The sequence below is a fragment of the Eleutherodactylus coqui genome, chromosome 1 (assembly GCF_035609145.1).
Source record: "Eleutherodactylus coqui strain aEleCoq1 chromosome 1, aEleCoq1.hap1, whole genome shotgun sequence".
Lineage (NCBI taxonomy): Eukaryota > Metazoa > Chordata > Amphibia > Anura > Eleutherodactylidae > Eleutherodactylus > Eleutherodactylus coqui.
In genome coordinates, this window is record NC_089837.1 from 208,984,158 (window position 1) to 209,005,579 (window position 21,422).

General features: G+C 45.6%; 1 protein-coding gene and 3 pseudogenes across 1 annotated transcript in view; 3 read left to right on the forward strand and 1 right to left on the reverse strand.

Annotated features, from left to right (window-relative positions):
- ADAT2 (adenosine deaminase tRNA specific 2) overlaps positions 1–21,422 on the reverse strand; it is a 628,714-nt gene that overhangs the window by 449,191 nt on the left and 158,101 nt on the right. The window lies entirely within an intron of this gene.
- Positions 5,331–7,575, forward strand: LOC136575914 (rab-like protein 3; annotated as a pseudogene).
- On the forward strand, positions 9,673–11,532 carry LOC136576071 (rab-like protein 3; annotated as a pseudogene).
- LOC136576155 (rab-like protein 3) lies at positions 19,544–21,014 on the forward strand (annotated as a pseudogene).

A 21,422-nucleotide genomic window follows, 5' to 3' on the forward strand; every position in this document is an offset into this window, starting at 1 on the left:
GGGCACAAAATGGAATCACTGAGCAGTGGAAAAACATTACCTGATCAAATGAATCCAGATTACTGTTACACCGTGCTGATAGGAGGGACAGAATGAGGCACAAGCAGCATGGAGTGATGAACCCTTCCTACTAGGTGTCAGGCTGGTAGAGGTGGATAATGGTGTTGTGACTGTTTTCTTGCACACGCTGGGTCCTCTGATGCGTAGGGATGGATGCTATGATGAATTGGCATAGCCTGAAGGTCAAAGGTGGCTCAACACGCTACTAGATCGGTCTTTCTAAGAAAGTGGCCATTCAGTGTATGTGGTCCAATATACAGTACTAAAGAACTCCAAAGAGCCTGTTAGAAGAAGCTAGGTTTATACTGCAGCAAGAGATAGGGTGTTGAACAAGCAAGTAGGCTGATATCAGGTAATTTCTGCTTACCTCTCTGGATTCAGGACTACGTCTGCAGCCAGCCCATCGCCAAGGTTGCTTATTGTAATGCCTCTGTGCTGTCTCTGCAAGAACTCCATACTCAGTACTCTGTCTATCACCCTCCTACACACTGGAGGGAAATGGGCATCCAAATATAGACTTTGCTAGAAAAATATAGGTAACACAACTTTCTGTGCCACATGCACCCCCAAGCTGCCCTGCTATTTTGGTTTCCCACTGACTGTAACAACCAGGCTATGGCTACTTCCATACCCTATGACAGTGATGACAAACCTTTTAGAGACTGAGTGCCCAAACTGCATCCCAAAACACACTTATTTATTGCAAAGTGCCAACAGTTCAGGGGGCGGGGCTTATCACAATGTACGATGCAGAAATACTGCAGAATTCGCACGTTAATTATCGCCACGTGTAAACATACCCCAGCAGTAATAGTGACCCCCATGGCGGCCCAGCTGTAATAGTGTCCCCCACAGTGGCCCCAGTGGTAATAGTGCAACCCACAGTGACCCCAGCGATTATAATGACATCCTACAGTGGCCCCACTGGTAATAGTGACATCCCACAGCGGCACTAGTGGTTATAGTGACACTGCACAGTGGCCCCAGTAGTAATAATGAAAATTCACTGAAAAGCACCCAAAAATTGATGAATTTATTTATAGTGTTATTAAAATATAACTTTTTTTTACAAATTTTCATTTAAAATAAAATGTAACACACTACCTATAACTCAGCACACACCGGGGACTAGACAGACACTAAAAAAACAAACAAAGAACGGAAAAAAAAGTGAAAAGTGACATAATTATTGATCATATTCAGCCTTTGGATGATAAATTGGTCACGTAGTGATTGAAGTGACACAATTGCTGATGGTATTCAGCCCTCAGATGAGATATATACAGATATCACTATTGGATTTAAAGGGATATAATTAACCATCGTCTCCGATTTATTATGAGACAGTAACAATGAGATTGGGACAATGGTCCTTCACATAGAGGCAATATAAGTGTTAACTGTCCCTTGGAGGATTGTATGCTAATCATCAGAACAAGCCCCTAAAAGCATAGGCCACTGGAGGTCTCAAATTGGTGAATACCAACGTATGAGAATCACCAACCAGTGGCAACTTATGAGGAAAGAAAAAACGTATGATCTCTTGACATAGTGTCTGAAACACACTTTATCCCTTTAGTTTCCTTGTCTGTCCCCTTTTTTCTGTTCTTTGTTTGTTTTTCTAGTGTCTGTCTAGTCCCCGGTGTGTGCTGAGTTATAGGTAGTGTGTCACATTTTGTTTTAAATGAAAATTTGTAATAAAAGTTATATTTTAATAACACTATAAATAAATTCATCAATTTTTGGGTGCTTTTCAGTGAATTTTGATTTCAAGTCTAAAGGACCCCTTTGTCTCTGTGATTTTCAGTAGTAATAAAGACATCTAACAGTGACCCCAGCGGTAATAGTGACATCCCACAGCGGCACTAGTGGTTATAGTGACATTGCACAGTGGCCCCAGTAGTAATAATGACATCTAACAGTGACCCCAGCGGTAATAGTGACATCCCACAGCGGCCCCAGTAGTAATAATGAAATCCCACAGCGGCCCCCAGTAGTAATAGTGACATCCCACTGCAGCCCCCAGTAGTAATGGTGCCCCCCTGAGACCCATATACTTACCCCCTCCTCCTCGTGGAAGCACCGCCACTCCTCTGCTTGGCGCTGCTAGCAGCGCTCATCCCAGGTGCACACTGTGTCGTCAGTGTGCTGCTGGACGCCTCCTCTCCCTGCTCTCACGGAACCTAAGAGGAAACTGAAATCACAATGTGCACCTGGATCAGCACAGCTAGCAGCGCAGGTGAGTGAATACCTGCAGGGGAGCCACGGCTGCCGGTATTCACTGCCGTGATGAACGTCTGACGGCGGCGTTTACCAGCAGGTAGGGCTCTGCGCACCGCCTTTGGCACGCGTGCCATAGGTTCGCCACCACTGCCGTATGGTAACACCACACCACGATGATGATTAATAAAGTGTACATGTGAATGTACTTTTATCTACACAATAAACAGTTTTATTACACACATTGTAACAGTATACAACTTTCTACTTCTCTCTCCCTTAGGAGTTTATCATCTATATTCCAATATCTGCAGATTGAAAACTACATGTTATCAGCCAATGAAAAGCTGATTGCATGTTGCTTACAGCTTCTCTGCTGTCCCCAATCACTTCATTGCTTGTTGATAAAAGTGGTTTTCCGGGCCATAACTATTGATAACATCCTCAGGATAGGCGATCAACAGTTTATCAGAAAGGATCCGCCACTCAGAATCCCCACAGATCAGCTAATTGAAGTGACAGCAGTGCTCGGGTGAGAATCATGTCACTTCAGTCCATACAAGGCACAGCACTGTACATTGCATAGTGGCTGTGCCTCGTATCGCAGCTTATATTCTTATAACGATAAGGGCTGCAGATAAGGGGGTGCTGTGGTTTTGATGAATACCACACAATATGAGCAGGAGATTCTTCATCAACTGGGAGAGGAAAAAGTGTATGAGAGTCTAGATAGAAATCCGACAGAGTGTTTTCAAAAACAATTACGCATCCTTTTCAATGAAGCCTTGGTTGAAGGAGTCATTGATCAGACTCTTGCTAATTATCTGGATGTTGCATACTTTAAAACACCGATAATATATACCCTGTCTAAAATACATAAAAATTAAAAAAAGAACCCTGGGCGGCCCATCGTCCCTGACTCTGACTCTGACTATGATTTTGATTCTTTTGGCAATTGTGTCAATTTAAAAACTGTTTTTTTGTACAGCACACATAAAAATGAAGACTTGCACCTCAAAATGGATACCCCTGTTTGTCCTGTGTTCAGAATCATACCCATTGTGGCCCTAATCTACTTACAGGACACATGGCGAGGCCTATAATGTAGGGAACACCCGTTGGATTTCAGGGTGCAACTGAATAAATTCCAGGCCGCATTGCCCACTTGTAGAGCCCTTGAGCGGCCAAAACGATAAAGAACCCCCGCAAATGACCTAATTTAGAAAACTAGACCCCTTAATGAATTCCTGTAGGGGTGTACTGCGTATTTTTAACTCACAGTTTTTGAATGAATCTAAGCAAAGCAGAAGGAAATAATTACGATTTTTTTAGTTTTTTGGCAACTGTGTCATTTTAAACACAATGTACAGCAAATAAATGAATGAAGACTTGCACCCCAAAATGGATACCCCTGTTTGTCCTGTGTTCAGAAACATACCCACTGTAGCCCCAATCTACATATAGGACACATGGCTAGGCCTATAATGGAGGGAATACCCGTTGGATTTCAGGGCACAACTGAATAAATTCTAGGCCCCATTGCCCACTTGTGCAGAAAAAAATTGACTCCCTAAAAATAATCCCCCCCATCTCCATTTTTTCCCATTCTTTAAATCTTAAATAAAAGTAATAATGTAAACTGCTTGGTATGTCTGAAGACAGGGGTAATTACAGAGGCAGGTTGGAATGGGCACATGGGGCAATTAAACCGGGTATCCCATCTGCTCCCATACTTTTTGGGGGGTACTTCTTGACCTCAGCGGCAAGGATGGGGTGTAAAAAGTGGCGCTGTGTGAGGCTTCATAATCTTGCTGAGGTGCGGCTGTCTCACACAGAAGGTGCTCAGCAGGCTGCTCCTGGAACTGCAGGAAGGTGAACGTTCCTGGATCTTCTTGTAAATTACGTATTACAGGTAGCGGTCCGAATAATGCCGGACTCATACAGCCGTATGTGGAATCTGCTTACGGAGTCCTGCAGTGGATCCCAGCTGTGAGCCCGGCCGTGGCCCTGCATATGGCCGTGTACTGCGCATAACTGTGTACTCACACAGGCGGTCATGCGCAGTACACCTATATTTGCTTATATTTCCCGCGCCAACGCTTAGCAATGATGCGGGTACCTGCAACCCGTACACAATGTAGTTGCGTATAGGCAGCAGGTATATCCGCGACCATGAAGCACAATGGGCTCTGTGTCACGGATATCCGCAGTAAAATATAACATGCTGCGTTCTGTTTTCTGCAAGTGATTACATAATTCGGACCCGCTAATTTGAGCGGAATTGTGCAATCCAATACATTTGATTGATCTATGTATTACCGCTGATCAAACGCATGTGGAATTTGCAATTTCTATCCAGTCATGTGAGCCCGGCCTAATGGTAGATCTCTACTTTTTTATCAAGTGACTGGGGACCGCTCCACGAGGCCAACAGCACTGCTCCAGGCACTTCGTGACTGTTGGTTGCTGGGAGCAAAGAGATTTGAAATTTCCTGGGCTCCGCGGCTCCTGCGAATGTGTCCGGCAGTTTGCCGGGGGGCGTATGTGCAGAAGCCGGAAAGGTCCATGGAGGATGATCGTATCGGGATTCAAATGCGGAGGCCTCCGGTGAGATGTTTCATCTCCTCGCACTAATTGCATCAGTGAGGGGAGATGAAACTTCACCTTTTTAAAAAAGTTTTAAATGATCGCAATTTGATCCCCGTGACATCTCCAGGCTCTCGGCTACCTCTGGTAGCTAGGAGCAGGGAGATTTTAAATTTCCCTGGCAATCCTTGACTTTTGCGCATGTGTCCGCCATAATGCTGACAGGCGCATGCACTGAAGCCGGGGTCAGGTCCATGGATAAAAATCCCATCGGGGGACAAATCCAAGGACCTTGGGTATGTAATTACATCTCCCCTCACAGATCAATCCGTTAGACGGAGATGAAACTTTAACTTTTTAAACTTTTTTTTTTACACTTTTTAACTCTCTGTGATCACCGTTATCCGATGGTTGGATAACGGTGATCATGTGACCAGGAACCACATATAGCCGTCCCCAGTGACATGTCCCTGCACTCGGCTATCTTTGACAGCCGGGTGCAAGGAGATTTTGAATTTGCCGGGCTCTCCAGCCTTCTGCGCATGCACGCCACATTGGCACATGTGCAGAAGCCCGTGGTAGGCCCTGATCGCATGGGAACATCATGGAAGAGGGGGGTGAGTATTTTCACCTCCCCTCATGGATCTGATCTATGAGGAGAGGAGGTGAAACTTTAACTTTTTAAAACTTTTTTTTTCACTTTTCCATGATCACGGCGGTCCCCGATGCCATCTCCTTCCTCCTGGCTACCTTCAGGAGCTGGGAGCCCAGAGATTTCAAATTTGCCGGGGCTCCTGGCCTTCTGTGCTACCTCCGGGCACCGACAGCATGGAGCTGTCACGTCCATAGCCCACGGGGCTTTAATCCCTGCAGGATGCATGTTTTACGTCCTCAGGGATTAAAGCCCACTTAGCTAGGATGTAAAGACACTATGGGCTGGCCACTAAGGGGTTAAAAATGATTGCAATAGCTGGTGCTAGGTAACTCAGGTTTTGGAAAATCGTCTTTGGTCCATTTGCTGTGTCATTACCAAGTCCTGGGAAACCCATCATAGACTGTTAGCTGTTCGGCGGATGTCCAGCTTCATGAGTATTGGAATAGGACCCCGTAGGAGAAGACATTTTATATTGAGTTGTGGGATGTTGAAGGGTCGGTGGGAAGTGCATGCAGCATGAAAAGCACCAGAGCCGTGTTCTACAATGGTGTTAACGGTATTGTCCTCGTTCATGATCTCACAAACAAGTAGACATCTCATAACATGTACCGCTGGTGCTTAGAAGCTTTGAATCGAGATCTACAGCCAACGGGGGTACTGGTGACCAACGGGGACTATGACCGGGAGCAGTTTGCAAGCAACCAGATCCCTCTGCTGGTAATCGGCACCAAACTAGATCAGATCCCAGAGGCAAAATGGAACAAGATTCTAAACCACACTGCGTTTTTTTTTGCTGAGGACAGCGGTCACAGGCACTGGCAATACAGGGCGCTGGTGTCCTGTTGCCATGGCAACCAGCCAGGCTCTTTGCGATTATATCGTGAGAGCCTGGTTACTTCACAGAGGGAGCGTGCTCCCTCTGTGAATCCTTCCCATGCCGCGATCTACATAGATCGCGGCAGGAAAGGAGTTAACAGCCAGGGGCGCATCTCTGATGCAACCCCGCTGTTGCAGCTGCCGGATAGTGCGAGATTGCTTAGGATCTCGCGCTATCCCAAGGATGTAAATTTACGCCTTGTTGCAGTAAGTACCCAGCTGCCAGGACGTAAACTTATGCCCTGGAACGAGAAGGGGTTTAAAATGCCTCCACCAAATGTCCGGCTTCATCATTGTGTCATATGTGATGGATCTTGAGTCCCAAACAGCCTCACCCGAACCAAAGATTGTGAAACAAATACACAAGACACTTTCATTTGGTGTTTAATTGACAACATTTTATTTGAAATAACATTATATTTTTATTCAGTGTCTCAAATGTAAGATCAGACCAATTGCTATAAGAAGACACTGAAAATGGCGCATCCCCGACTCACAAAGAGTCATCATCCAGCACTCAGGAGAGGAAAAACCCCCTGTGGAGGAAACCTCTGGGGAGCCATGGCTGGAGGACGGCCCTCCCTCTGGGCTTAGGGGGTTAATGCCAATATGTAACAGCATCTTTTATCAGAATTGATACATTTTATCATACTTACAGTAATACATCCTATAACAGAACATTACATATGACAGTTATTAGTAAACAAGGCGAGGGCAAAGCAGAGGCCCCGTGTGATGCCTAATGGAGATATCGAAATGTGACCTCTCCGGGCAGCGGATACTGGATATGACGGAGATCTGGCTGCAGCATCTGTCACCCCATGGATCGCTAGGGATAATAGACATGATCTGGCTGGCTGCGCAGTTATGGCTGATCGGGCTGGCTAGGTAAATATGGCTGATCTGGCTGGCTAGGCGGGTGTCCCCCTCCTCCCTCACAGATGGTGAAGCTACAGGTCTCCAGACACACCAAGCACCACGCTGCATCTGGCCGTATCCCCTTCTGTCATGGAGTTTTCTTGGATAGGCTCTTTATGACATAGGCCTAACTGTGGATGACATCAGCACAGTTGCCGTGGTTACTGCAGGTGTTTATCACCAAGGCCTCATCCACTTGAAGTCACCCATAATTAACTGTTTAATGACTGATACTGTCCTTTTCTACAGAAGCCTATTAAAAAATAAAATAAAATAATTGCAATGTAAAGTAGGTATGGTAAGTGTTAACCCCTTAGTGACAAAGCTTTTTAGTTTTTTTCTATTTTCGTTTTTTCCTCCCCCCTTTTAATAAAATCGCTGTATGAGGGCTTGTTTTTGCGGACCGAGTTGTATTTTTTAATAGTATTATTTAATGTGCCATATAATGTACTGGAAAAACGTAAAAAAAATTCTAAGTGGAGAGAAATAAAATAAAATTAAATTGGTACGTCTTATTTCTACGGCGCGCAAGCTGCAACAAAAATGACATAATAACTTTATTCTATGGGTCAGTGCGATTACTACGATACCAAACTTATATAGTTCTTGCTTTTGTTGTACTAGTATTTTTTTCAAAGACAGAAAATGGCTTACTGCGTGAGGAGTGCATATAGATGCATCCTCCTCTCACCATGCAGGTAGCTGACTACCAAATGGAGGAGCCAATAACACCTGTGAGGGCACCGATGAAACACCCACTCACACTGCCTCCTGATAATGAGGGGGGTGGATGCTTGGTGTAGACTCCCACACATAGTGGATACAGGGTGCCAGACCATTCTGATATATGTAGTTTACCATGCAGACCAGCAACCTATTAATGACGCCATGATAATTTGGCGGGTTGCCCTGCATATCCATCAGTGAACCACATTGGTACTGCCACCCTGGGCTTCCCCTGGAGTCTTAATGCCACACTGCATGTGAATGATAGATAATAAATGCAAGGCATTGGTTGGATGTTGGCCAAGATACATGAGCCCACTAACCATTTCACGGTTCCTTGCGTTGTAGTGGGTCCCTACACTAATATAAATGCATCACGGAAGGGAAAATCAAGAATTAAAAATTTGCAGTGTGGCATTAAGACTCCAGGGGGAGCCCAGGGTGGCAGTACCAATGTGGTTCACTATGGATACCCCTGTTTGCCCTGTGTTCAGAATCATACCCATTGTGGCCCTAATCTACTTAGAGGACACATGGCTTGGCCGATAATGGAGAGAACACCTGTTGGATTTCAGGGTGCAACTGCATAAATTCTAGGCCGCATTGCCCACTTGTAGAGCCCTTGAGCGGCCAAAACGATAAAGAACCCCCGCAAATGACCTAATTTAGAAAACTAGACCCCTTAATGAATTCCAGTAGGGGTGTACTGCATATTTTGAGCTTACAGTTTTTGAATGAATCTAGGCAAAGCAGAAAGAAATAATTACAATTTTTATTTTTTTGGCAATTGTGTCATTTTAAAAACAGGTTTTTTTTGTACAGCATACAAATGAATGGAGACTTGCACCCCAAATGGATCCTCCTGTTTGTCCTGTGTTCAGAACCATACCCACTGTAGCCCCAATCTACTTATAGGACATGTAGCTAGGCCTATAAAGGACGAAACACCCGCTGGATTTCAGGGCACAACTGAATAAATTCTAGGCCCCATTGCCCACTTGTGCAGAAAAAAATTAACTCCCCAAACTAATCCCCTCATCTCCATTTTTTCCCATTCTTTAAATCTTAAATAAAAGTAATAATGTAAGCTGCATGGTATGTCTGAAGACAGGGGTAATTACAGAGGCAGATTGGAATGGGCACATGGGGCAATTAAACCGGGTATCCCTCCTGCTCCCATACTTTTTGGGGGGTACTTCTTGACCTCAGCGGCAAGGATGGGGTGTAAAAAGTGGCGCTCTGTGAGGCTTCATAATCTTGCTGAGGTGCGGCGGTCTCACATAGAAGGTGCTCAGCAGGCTGCTCCTGGAACTGCAGGAAGGCGAGCGTTCCTGGATCTTCTTGTAAATTACGTATTACAGGTAGCGGTCCGAATAATGCCGGACTCACACGGCCGTATGTGGAATCTGCTTACGGAGGCCTGCAGTGGATCCCAGCTTTGAGCCCGGCCGTGGCCCTGCATATGTCCGTGTACTGCGCATAACTGCGTCCTCACACAGGCGGTCATGCGCAGTACACCTTTATTTGCTTATATTTCCCGCGCCGCCGCTTAGCAATGATGCGGGTACCTGCAACCCGTACACAATGTAGTTGCGTATAGGCAGCGGGTATATCCGCGACCATGGAGCACAATGAGCTCTATGTCGCGGATATCCGCAGTAAAATAGAACATGCTGCGTTCTGTTTTCTGCAAGTGATTACATAATTCGGACTCGCTAATTTGAGCGGAATTGTGCAGTCCAATACATTTGATTTTTCTGCGTATTACCGCTGATCAAACGCAAGTGGAATTTGCAATTTCTATCCAGTCATGTGAGCCCGGCCTAATGGTAGATCTCTACTTTTTTATCAAGTGACTGGGGACCGCTCAACGAGGCCAACAGCACTGCTCCAGGCACTTCGTGACCGTGGGTTGCTGGGAGCAAGGAGATTTGAAATTTCCTGGGCTCCGCGGCTCCTGCGAATGTGTCCGGCAGTTTGCCGGGGGGCGTATGTGCAGAAGCCGGAAAGGTCCATGGAGGATGATCGTATCGGGATTCAAATGCGGAGGCCTCCGGTGAGATGTTTCATCTCCTCGCACTAATTGCATCAGTGAGGGGAGATGAAACTTACTTCACCTTTTTAAAAAACTTTTAAATGATCGCAATTTGATCCCCGTGACATCTCCAGGCTCTCGGCTACCTCTGGTAGCTAGGAGCAGGGAGATTTTAAATTTCCCTGGCAATCCTTGACTTTTGCGCATGTGTCCGCCATAATGCTGACAGGCGCATGCACTGAAGCCGGGGTCAGGTCCATGGATAAAAATCCCATCGGGGGACAAATCCAAGGACCTTGGGTATGTAATTACATCTCCCCTCACAGATCAATCCGTTAGACGGAGATGAAACTTTAACTTTTTAAACTTTTTTTTTACACTTTTTAACTCTCTGTGATCCCCGTTATCCGATGGTTGGATAACGGTGATCATGTGACCAGGAACCACATATAGCCGTCCCCGGTGACATGTCCCTGCACTCGGCTATCTTTGACAGCCGGGTGCAAGGAGATTTTGAATTTGCCGGGCTCTCCAGCCTTCTGCGCATGCACGCCACATTGGCACATGTGCAGAAGCCCGTGGTAGGCCCTGATCGCATGGGAACATCATGGAAGAGGGGGGTGAGTATTTTCACCTCCCCTCATGGATCTGATCTATGAGGAGAGGAGGTGAAACTTTAACTTTTTAAAACTTTTTTTTTCACTTTTCCATGATCACGGCGGTCCCCGATGCTATCTCCTTCCTCCTGGCTACCTTCAGGAGCTGGGAGCCCAGAGATTTCAAATTTGCCGGGGCTCCTGGCCTTCTGTGCTACCTCCGGGCACCGACAGCATGGAGCTGTCACGTCCATAGCCCACGGGGCTTTAATCCCTGCAGGATGCATGTTTTACGTCCTCAGGGATTAAAGCCCACTTAGCTAGGATGTAAAGACACTATGGGCTGGCCACTAAGGGGTTAAAAATGATTGCAATAGCTGGTGCTAGGTAACTCAGGTTTTGGAAAATCGTCTTTGGTCCATTTGCTGTGTCATTACCAAGTCCTGGGAAACCCATCATAGACTGTTAGCTGTTCGGCGGATGTCCGGCTTCATGAGTATTGGAATAGGACCCCGTAGGAGAAGACATTTTATATTGAGTTGTGGGATGTTGAAGGGTCGGTGGGAAGTGCATGCAGCATGAAAAGCACCAGAGCCGTGTTCTACAATGGTGTTAACGGTATTGTCCTCGTTCATGATCTCACAAACAAGTAGACATCTCATAACATGTACCGCTGGTGCTTAGAAGCTTTGAATCGAGATCTACAGCCAACGGGGGTACTGGTGACCAACGGGGACTATGACCGGGAGCAGTTTGCAAGCAACCAGATCCCTCTGCTGGTAATCGGCACCAAACTAGATCAGATCCCAGAGGCAAAATGGAACAAGATTCTAAACCACACTGCGTTTTTTTTTTGCTGAGGACAGCGATCACAGGCACTGGCAATACAGGGCGCTGGTGTCCTGTTGCCATGGCAACCAGCCAGGCTCTTTGCGATTATATCGTGAGAGCCTGGTTACTTCACAGAGGGAGCGTGCTCCCTCTGTGAATCCTTCCCATGCCGCGATCTACATAGATCGCGGCAGGAAAGGAGTTAACAGCCAGGGGCGCATCTCTGATGCAACCCCGCTGTTGCAGCTGCCGGATAGTGCGAGATTGCTTAGGATCTTGCGCTATCCCAAGGATGTAAATTTACGCCTTGTTGCAGTAAGTACCCAGCTGCCAGGACATAAACTTATGCCCTGTAGCGGGAAGGGGTTTAAAATGCCTCCACCAAATGTCCGGCTTCATCATTGTGTCATATGTGATGGATCTTGAGTCCCAAACAGCCTCACCCGAACCAAAGATTGTGAAACAAATGCACAAGACACTTTCATTTGGTGTTTAATTGACAACATTTTATTTGAAATAACATTATATTTTTATTCAGTGTCTCAAATGTAAGATCAGACCAATTGCTATAAGAAGACACTGAAAATGGCGCATCCCCGACTCACAAAGAGTCATCATCCAGCACTCAGGAGAGGAAAAACCCCCTGTGGAGGAAACCTCTGCGGAGCCATGGCTGGAGGACGGCCCTCCCTCTGGGCTTAGGGGGTTAATGCCAATATTTACAGCATCTTTTATCAGAATTGATACATTTTATCATACTTACAGTAATACATCCTATAACAGAACATTACATATGACAGTTATTAGTAAACAAGGCGAGGGCAAAGCAGAGGCCCCGTGTGATGCCTAATGGAGATATCCAAATGTGACCTCTCCGGGCAGCGGATACTGGATATGACGGAGATCTGGCTGCAGCATCTGTCACCCCATGGATCGCTAGGGATAATAGACATGATCTGGCTGGCTGCGCAGTTATGGCTGATCGGGCTGGCTAGGTAAATATGGCTGATCTGGCTGGCTAGGCGGGTGTCCCCTCCTCCCTCACAGATGGTGAAGCTCCAGGTCTCCAGACACACCAAGCACCACGCTGCATCTGGCCGTATCCCCTTCCGTCATGGAGTTTTCTTGGATAGGCTCTTTATGACATAGGCCTAGCTGTGGATGACATCAGCACAGTTGCCGTGGTTACTGCAGGTGTTTATCACCAAGGCCTCATCCACTTGAAGTCACCCATAATTAACTGTTTAATGACTGGTACTCTCTTTTCTACAGAAGCTAACCCCTTAGTGACAAAGCTTTTTAGTTTTTTTTTTATTTTCGTTTTTTCCTCCCCCCTTTTAATAAAATCGTAACTCCTTTATTTATACATCGATGTAGCTGTATGAGAGTTTGTTTTTGCGGGCCGAGTTGTATTTTTCAATGGTATTAGTTAATGTACCACATAATGTACTGGAAAAACGTAAAAAAAAATTCTAAGTGGAGAGAAATAAAGAAAAAATCAAATTGGTACGTCTTATTTCTACGGCGCACAAACTGCAACAAAAATGACATGATAACTTTATTCTATGGGTCAGTGCGATTACTACGATACCAAACATATATTTCTTGCCTTTGTTGTACTACTTGTATTTTTTTCAACGACTTTTAATTTTTTTAATAATCATTTTCTGCCGCCATCTTCTGTGCGCAATAACTTTTTTATTTTTCTGCTGACATAGTTGTGCGATGGCTCATTTTCTGCAGGACATCCTGTAGTTTGCGTTGGTACCATTTTGGAATACATACCACTTTTTGTTCGCTTTTTATTGAATTTTTTTTGTGGAAACAGAGTGACCAAAAACTTGTGTGAACAGCCTCATTGAAATGAATGGGAGCGTTGTACAGCGTTTAGTGCTGGAAAAGCAGCGCTAAATGCTTTAGAAAGATGTGGCTTGGTGTGTTTTTTGGAATGTCTAGAATGAATTATTGGATTTACAATGATAGGCATTCTGCCATGACAGCCCTGAGGCCTTTCAGAAGGCCGAGGCTGCCATGACACCCGCACGACTCCCTCCGACTTCATCGTAGGGGGCCGTACGGGATGATGTTCAGGGGATTTAAATGCTGCTGTCAGAATTGATTAACTGCTCCGATGAGCAGTTTATCACACCTGTTGCTACTTGGTGTCGGCTGTAAGAAACAGCCCGTGCCTGCGATGTATGGAGGGAGATCGCCTCGTAATCATTTTTCATAAATAGACCACCGATACAGGCCATTGCAGGTGACATTATCTGTCCTCAGCGTTATCACTGTGTTCTCTGTGCTGTTACATAGGACTGCAAGTGACATCTGCTGTACTACAGTATATCATCTGTTCTCAGCGTTATCACTGTATTCTCTGTGCTGTTACATAGGACTTCAGGTGACATCATTATCTGTCCTCAACGTTATCACTGTGTTCTCTGTGCTGTTACATAGCACTGCAGGTTACATCTGCTGTACTACAGTACATAATCTGTCCTCCGTGTTATCACTGTGTTCTCTGTGCTGTTACATAGGACTGCAGGTGACATCATTATCTGTCCTCAGCATTATCACTGTGTTCTCTGTGCTGTTACATTGGAGAGCAATTTAACAGTACTGTACTGTACTAGTGTATTACACGTCGCTGATGATGGAGAAGGGTGGGTTGCACTAGCAGCAGAAGGAGGAGGAGATGCCAAGCAGGAGATCACATGGGTGCAGCAGCAAGGTCACGTGGGCCGGCACATGCCTGTGATATTAGAGTCAACCAATGTTAGTAGAGAAAAAATTTTGGCTAAAAAAACAGCCTTACATGAAATCAGCCTTAGTAGATGTCAATGCTAGTAGAGGTTTTACTGTGTATACTCGTATATATATGAAATTAGACTGTGATAGTACGATGAGTTCACTGTAGTTGAGAGACTATACTTGATTCTGCAAAGACTGGCAAATCGATAGTGTTACCAGAATCCTGCAGTCTTGTGTTGCCAAGTGTTATATTAATAAAGTATACAAAACTGTGTTACAACACTGAAGCCTGCATGTTACCTGAAGTGTTTGTACCATTGAAACCCACACGCCAGTTGAAGTGCCCGTACTGTTGATTCATGTACACTGCTTAACTACAGTCTGTGAAACTAACAGTGACTGTACCACTAATTGGCTGCCAAGTAAAGAGTGTTAAAACTTGCTGCAATGTTTGCTTCGTCTTGTAGCTCTCCTTCAAGGCGGGACACCCCCACAGATGACCAGTTGTAGTGCCATTGCTGACTAGGAGGAGAAGAAAGGCAAGACTCCAGTGGACAAAAGGGCACAAAATGGAATCACTGAGCAGTGGAAAAACATTACCTGATCAAATGAATCCAGATTACTGTTACACCGTGCTGATAGGAGGGACAGAATGAGGCACAAGCAGCATGGAGTGATGAACCCTTCCTACTAGGTGTCAGGCTGGTAGAGGTGGATAATGGTGTTGTGACTGTTTTCTTGCACACGCTGGGTCCTCTGATGCGTAGGGATGGATGCTATGATGAATTGGCATAGCCTGAAGGTCAAAGGTGGCTCAACACGCTACTAGATCGGTCTTTCTAAGAAAGTGGCCATTCAGTGTATGTGGTCCAATATACAGTACTAAAGAACTCCAAAGAGCCTGTTAGAAGAAGCTAGGTTTATACTGCAGCAAGAGATAGGGTGTTGAACAAGCAAGTAGGCTGATATCAGGTAATTTCTGCTTACCTCTCTGGATTCAGGACTACGTCTGCAGCCAGTCCATCGCCAAGGTTGCTTATTGTAATGCCTCTGTGCTGTCTCTGCAAGAACTCCATACTCAGTACTCTGTCTATCACCCTCCTACACACTGGAGGGAAATGGGCATCCAAATATAGACTTTGCTAGAAAAATATAGGTAACACAACTTTCTGTGCCACATGCACCCCCAAGCTGCCCTGCTATTTTGGTTTCCCACTGACTGTAACAACCAGGCTATGGCTACTTCCATACCCTATGACAGTGATGACAAACCTTTTAGAGACTGAGTGCCCAAACTGCATCCCAAAACACACTTATTTATTGCAAAGTGCCAACAGTTCAGGGGGCGGGGCTTATCACGATGTATGATTTTTACCTCCGTCGTTATAAAAAGGACAGGGCTGCTTCAAAATAGAAAGTGTGCAGATTTTGACAATGTTTTGGATGCAGAAATACTGCAGAATTCGCACGTTAATTATCGCCACGTGTAAACATACCCCAGCAGTAATAGTGACCCCCATGGCGGCCCAGCTGTAATAGTGTCCCCCACAGTGGCCCCAGTGGTAATAGTGCAACCCACAGTGACCCCAGCGATTATAATGACATCCTACAGTGGCCCCACTGGTAATAGTGACATCCCACAGCGGCACTAGTGGTTATAGTGACACTGCACAGTGGCCCCAGTAGTAATAATGAAAATTCACTGAAAAGCACCCAAAAATTGATGAATTTATTTATAGTGTTATTAAAATATAACTTTTTTTTACAAATTTTCATTTAAAATAAAATGTAACACACTACCTATAACTCAGCACACACCGGGGACTAGACAGACACTAAAAAAACAAACAAAGAACGGAAAAAAAAGTGAAAAGTGACATAATTATTGATCATATTCAGCCTTTGGATGATAAATTGGTCACGTAGTGATTGAAGTGACACAATTGCTGATGGTATTCAGCCCTCAGATGAGATATATACAGATATCACTATTGGATTTAAAGGGATATAATTAACCATCGTCTCCGATTTATTATGAGACAGTAACAATGAGATTGGGACAATGGTCCTTCACATAGAGGCAATATAAGTGTTAACTGTCCCTTGGAGGATTGTATGCTAATCATCAGAACAAGCCCCTAAAAGCATAGGCCACTGGAGGTCTCAAATTGGTGAATACCAACGTATGAGAATCACCAACCAGTGGCAACTTATGAGGAAAGAAAAAACGTATGATCTCTTGACATAGTGTCTGAAACACACTTTATCCCTTTAGTTTCCTTGTCTGTCCCCTTTTTTCTGTTCTTTGTTTGTTTTCCTAGTGTCTGTCTAGTCCCCGGTGTGTGCTGAGTTATAGGTAGTGTGTCACATTTTGTTTTAAATGAAAATTTGTAATAAAAGTTATATTTTAATAACACTATAAATAAATTCATCAATTTTTGGGTGCTTTTCAGTGAATTTTGATTTCAAGTCTAAAGGACCCCTTTGTCTCTGTGATTTTCAGTAGTAATAAAGACATCTAACAGTGACCCCAGCGGTAATAGTGACATCCCACAGCGGCACTAGTGGTTATAGTGACATTGCACAGTGGCCCCAGTAGTAATAATGACATCTAACAGTGACCCCAGCGGTAATAGTGACATCCCACAGCGGCCCCAGTAGTAATAATGAAATCCCACAGCGGCCCCCAGTAGTAATAGTGACATCCCACTGCAGCCCCCAGTAGTAATGGTGCCCCCCTGAGACCCATATACTTACCCCCTCCTCCTCGTGGAAGCACCGCCACTCCTCTGCTTGGCGCTGCTAGCAGCGCTCATCCCAGGTGCACACTGTGTCGTCAGTGTGCTGCTGGACGCCTCCTCTCCCTGCTCTCACGGAACCTAAGAGGAAACTGAAATCACAATGTGCACCTGGATCAGCACAGCTAGCAGCGCAGGTGAGTGAATACCTGCAGGGGAGCCACGGCTGCTGCCGGTATTCACTGCCGTGATGAACGTCTGACGGCGGCGTTTACCAGCAGGTAGGGCTCTGCGCACCGCCTTTGGCACGCGTGCCATAGGTTCGCCACCACTGCCGTATGGTAACACCACACCACGATGATGATTAATAAAGTGTACATGTGAATGTACTTTTATCTACACAATAAACAGTTTTATTACACACATTGTAACAGTATACAACTTTCTACTTCTCTCTCCCTTAGGAGTTTATCATCTATATTCCAATATCTGCTGACTGAAAACTACATGTTATCAGCCAATGAAAAGCTGATTGCATGTTGCTTACAGCTTCTCTGCTGTCCCCAATCACTTCATTGCTTGTTGATAAAAGTGGTTTTCCGGGCCATAACTATTGATAACATCCTCAGGATAGGCGATCAACAGTTTATCAGAAAGGATCCGCCACTCAGAATCCCCACAGATCAGCTAATTGAAGTGACAGCAGTGCTCGGGTGAGAATCATGTCACTTCAGTCCATACAAGGCACAGCACTGTACATTGCATAGTGGCTGTGCCTCGTATCGCAGCTTATATTCTTATAACGATAAGGGCTGCAGATAAGGGGGTGCTGTGGTTTTGATGAATACCACACAATATGAGCAGGAGATTCTTCATCAACTGGGAGAGGAAAAAGTGTATGAGAGTCTAGATAGAAATCCGACAGAGTGTTTTCAAAAACAATTACGCATCCTTTTCAATGAAGCCTTGGTTGAAGGAGTCATTGATCAGACTCTTGCTAATTATCTGGATGTTGCATACTTTAAAACACCGATAATATATACCCTGTCTAAAATACATAAAAATTAAAAAAAGAACCCTGGGCGGCCCATCGTCCCTGACTCTGACTCTGATTTTGATTCTTTTGGCAATTGTGTCAATTTAAAAACTGTTTTTTTGTACAGCACACATAAAAATGAAGACTTGCACCTCAAAATGGATACCCCTGTTTGTCCTGTGTTCAGAAACATACCCATTGTGGCCCTAATCTACTTACAGGACACATGGCGAGGCCTATAATGCAGGGAACAGCCGTTGGATTTCAGGGTGCAACTGAATAAATTCCAGGCCGCATTGCCCACTTGTAGAGCCCTTGAGCGGCCAAAACGATAAAGAACCCCCGCAAATGACCTAATTTAGAAAACTAGACCCCTTAATGAATTCCTGTAGGGGTGTACTGCGTATTTTTAACTCTCAGTTTTTGAATGAATCTAAGCAAAGCAGAAGGAAATAATTACGATTTTTTAGTTTTTTGGCAACTGTGTCATTTTAAAAACAATGTACAGCAAATATGTGAATGAAGACTTGCACCCCAAAATGGATACCCCTGTTTGTCCTGTGTTCAGAAACATACCCACTGTAGCCCCAATCTACTTATAGGACACATGGCTAGGCCTATAATGGAGGGAATACCCGTTGGATTTCAGGGCACAACTGAATAAATTCTAGGCCCCATTGCCCACTTGTGCAGAAAAAAATTGACTCCCTAAAAATAATCCCCCCCATCTCCATTTTTTCCCATTCTTTAAATCTTAAATAAAAGTAATAATGTAAACTGCTTGGTATGTCTGAAGACAGGGTTAATTACAGAGGCAGGTTGGGATGGGCACATGGGGCAATTAAACCGGGTATCCCATCTGCTCCCATACTTTTTGGGGGGTACTTCTTGACCTCAGCGGCAAGGATGGGGTGTAAAAAGTGGCGCTGTGTGAGGCTTCATAATCTTGCTGAGGTGCGGCTGTCTCACACAGAAGGTGCTCAGCAGGCTGCTCCTGGAACTGCAGGAAGGCGAGCGTTTCTGGATCTTCTTGTAAATTACGTATTACAGGTAGCGGTCCGAATAATGCCGGACTCACACGGCCGTATGTGGAATCTGCTTACGGAGGCCTGCAGTGGATCCCAGCTTTGAGCCCGGCCGTGGCCCTGCATATGTCCGTGTACTGCGCATAACTGTGTACTCACACAGGCGGTCATGCGCAGTACACCTTTATTTGCTTATATTTCCCGCGCCAACGCTTAGCAATGATGCGGGTACCTGCAACCCGTACACAATGTAGTTGCGTGTAGGCAGCGGGTATATCCGCGACCATGGAGCACAATGGGCTCTGTGTCACGGATATCCGCAGTAAAATAGAACATGCTGCGTTCTGTTTTCTGTAAGTGATTACGTAATTCGGACTCGCTAATTTGAGCGGAATTGTGCAATCCAATACATTTGATTGATCTATGTATTACCGCTGATCAAACGCATGTGGAATTCGCAATTTCTATCCAGTCATGTGAGCCCGGCCTAATGGTAGATCTCTACTTTTTTTATCAAGTGACTGGGGACCGCTCCACGAGGCCAACAGCACTGCTCCAGGCACTTCGTGACTGTTGGTTGCTTGGAGCAAAGAGATTTGAAATTTCCTGGGCTCAGCGGCTCCTGCGAATGTGTCCAACACTTTGCAGGGAGGCGTATGTGCAGAAGCTGGAAAGGTCCATGGAGGATGATCGTATCGGGATTCTAATGCAAATGCAGATGTTTCATCTCCTCGCCCCAATTGCATCAGTGAGGGGAGATGAAACTTCATCTTTTTAAAAAACTTTTATATGATCGCAATTTGATACCGGTGATCACGTGACTAGTAACCGCATATCGCGGCTCCCCGTGACATCTCCGGGCTCTCAGCTACCTTTAGTAGCTAGGAGCAGGGAGATTTTAAATTTCCCTGGCAATCCTTGACTTTTGCCTATGCGTCCGCCATAATGCTGACAGGCGCATGCGCTGATGTCGGGGTCAGGTCCATGGATAAAGATCTTTGACAACTGGGTGCAGGGAGATTTTGAATTAGCCGGGCTCTCCAGCCTTCTGCGCATGCACGCCACATTGGCACATGTGCAGAAGCCCGTGGTAGGCCCTGATCGCGGGGGAACATCATGGAAGAAGAGGGTGAGTATTTCCACCTCCCCTCATGGATCTGATCTACGAGGGGAGGAGGTGAAACTTTAACTTTTTAAAACTTTTTTTTTCACTTTTCCATGATCACAGCGGTCCCCAATGCCATCTCCTTCCTCCTGGCTACCTTCAGGAGCTGGGAGCCCAGAGCTTCAAATTTGCCGGGGCTCCTGGCCTTCTGTGGTACCTCCGGGCACCGACAGCATGGAGCTGTCACGTCCATAGCCCACGGGGCTTTAATCCCTGCAGGATGCATGTTTTTACGTTCTCAGGGATTAAAGTCCACTTAGCTAGGACGTAAAGGCACTATGGGCTGGTCACTAAGGGGTTAAAAATGATTGCAATAGCTGGTGCTAGGTAACTCAGGTTTTGGAAAATCGTCTTTGGTCTATTTGCTATGTCATTACCAAGTCCTGGGAAACCCATCATAGACTGTTAGCTGTTTTGTGGACGTCCGGCTTCATGAGTATCGGGAGGGGTCCCCGTAGGAAAATACACTTTATATTGAGTTGTGGGACGTTGGAGGGTCGGTTCGAAGTGCATGCAGCATGAAAAGCACCAGAGCAGTGTTCTACAATGGTGTTAACGGTATTGTCCTCGTTCATGATCTCACAAACAAGAAGACATCTCATAACATGTACCGCTGGTCCTTAGAAGCTTTGAATCGAGATCTGCAGCCAACAGGGATGCTGTGACCAACGGGGACTATGTCCGGGAGCAGTTTGCAAGCAACCAGATCCCTCTGCTGGTGATCAGCACCAAACTAGATCAGATCCCAGAGGCAAAATGGAACAAGGTTCTAAACCACACTGCGTTTTTTGGCTGAGGACAGGGATCACAGGCACTGGCAATACGGGGCGCTGGTATCTGGTGTCCTGTTGCCATGGCAACCAGCCAGGCTCTTTGCGATTATATCGCGAGAGCCCGGCAACTTCACAGAGGGAGCGCGCTCCCTCTGTGAACCCTTCCCATGCCACGATCTACATAGATCGCGTCAGGGAAAGGGTTAACAGCCAGGGGCGCATCTCTGATGCAACCCCGCTGTTGCAGCTGCCGGATAGTGCAGATTGCTTAGGATCTCACGCTATCCCAAGGACGTAAGTTTACGCCTTGTTGCAGTAAGTACCCTGCTGCCAGGACGTAAACTTATACCCTGGAACGAGAAGGGGTTTAAAATGCCTCCACCAAAAAATGCCTCCAGAAAAAAAATGGACTCCCTAAAAATAATCCCCCC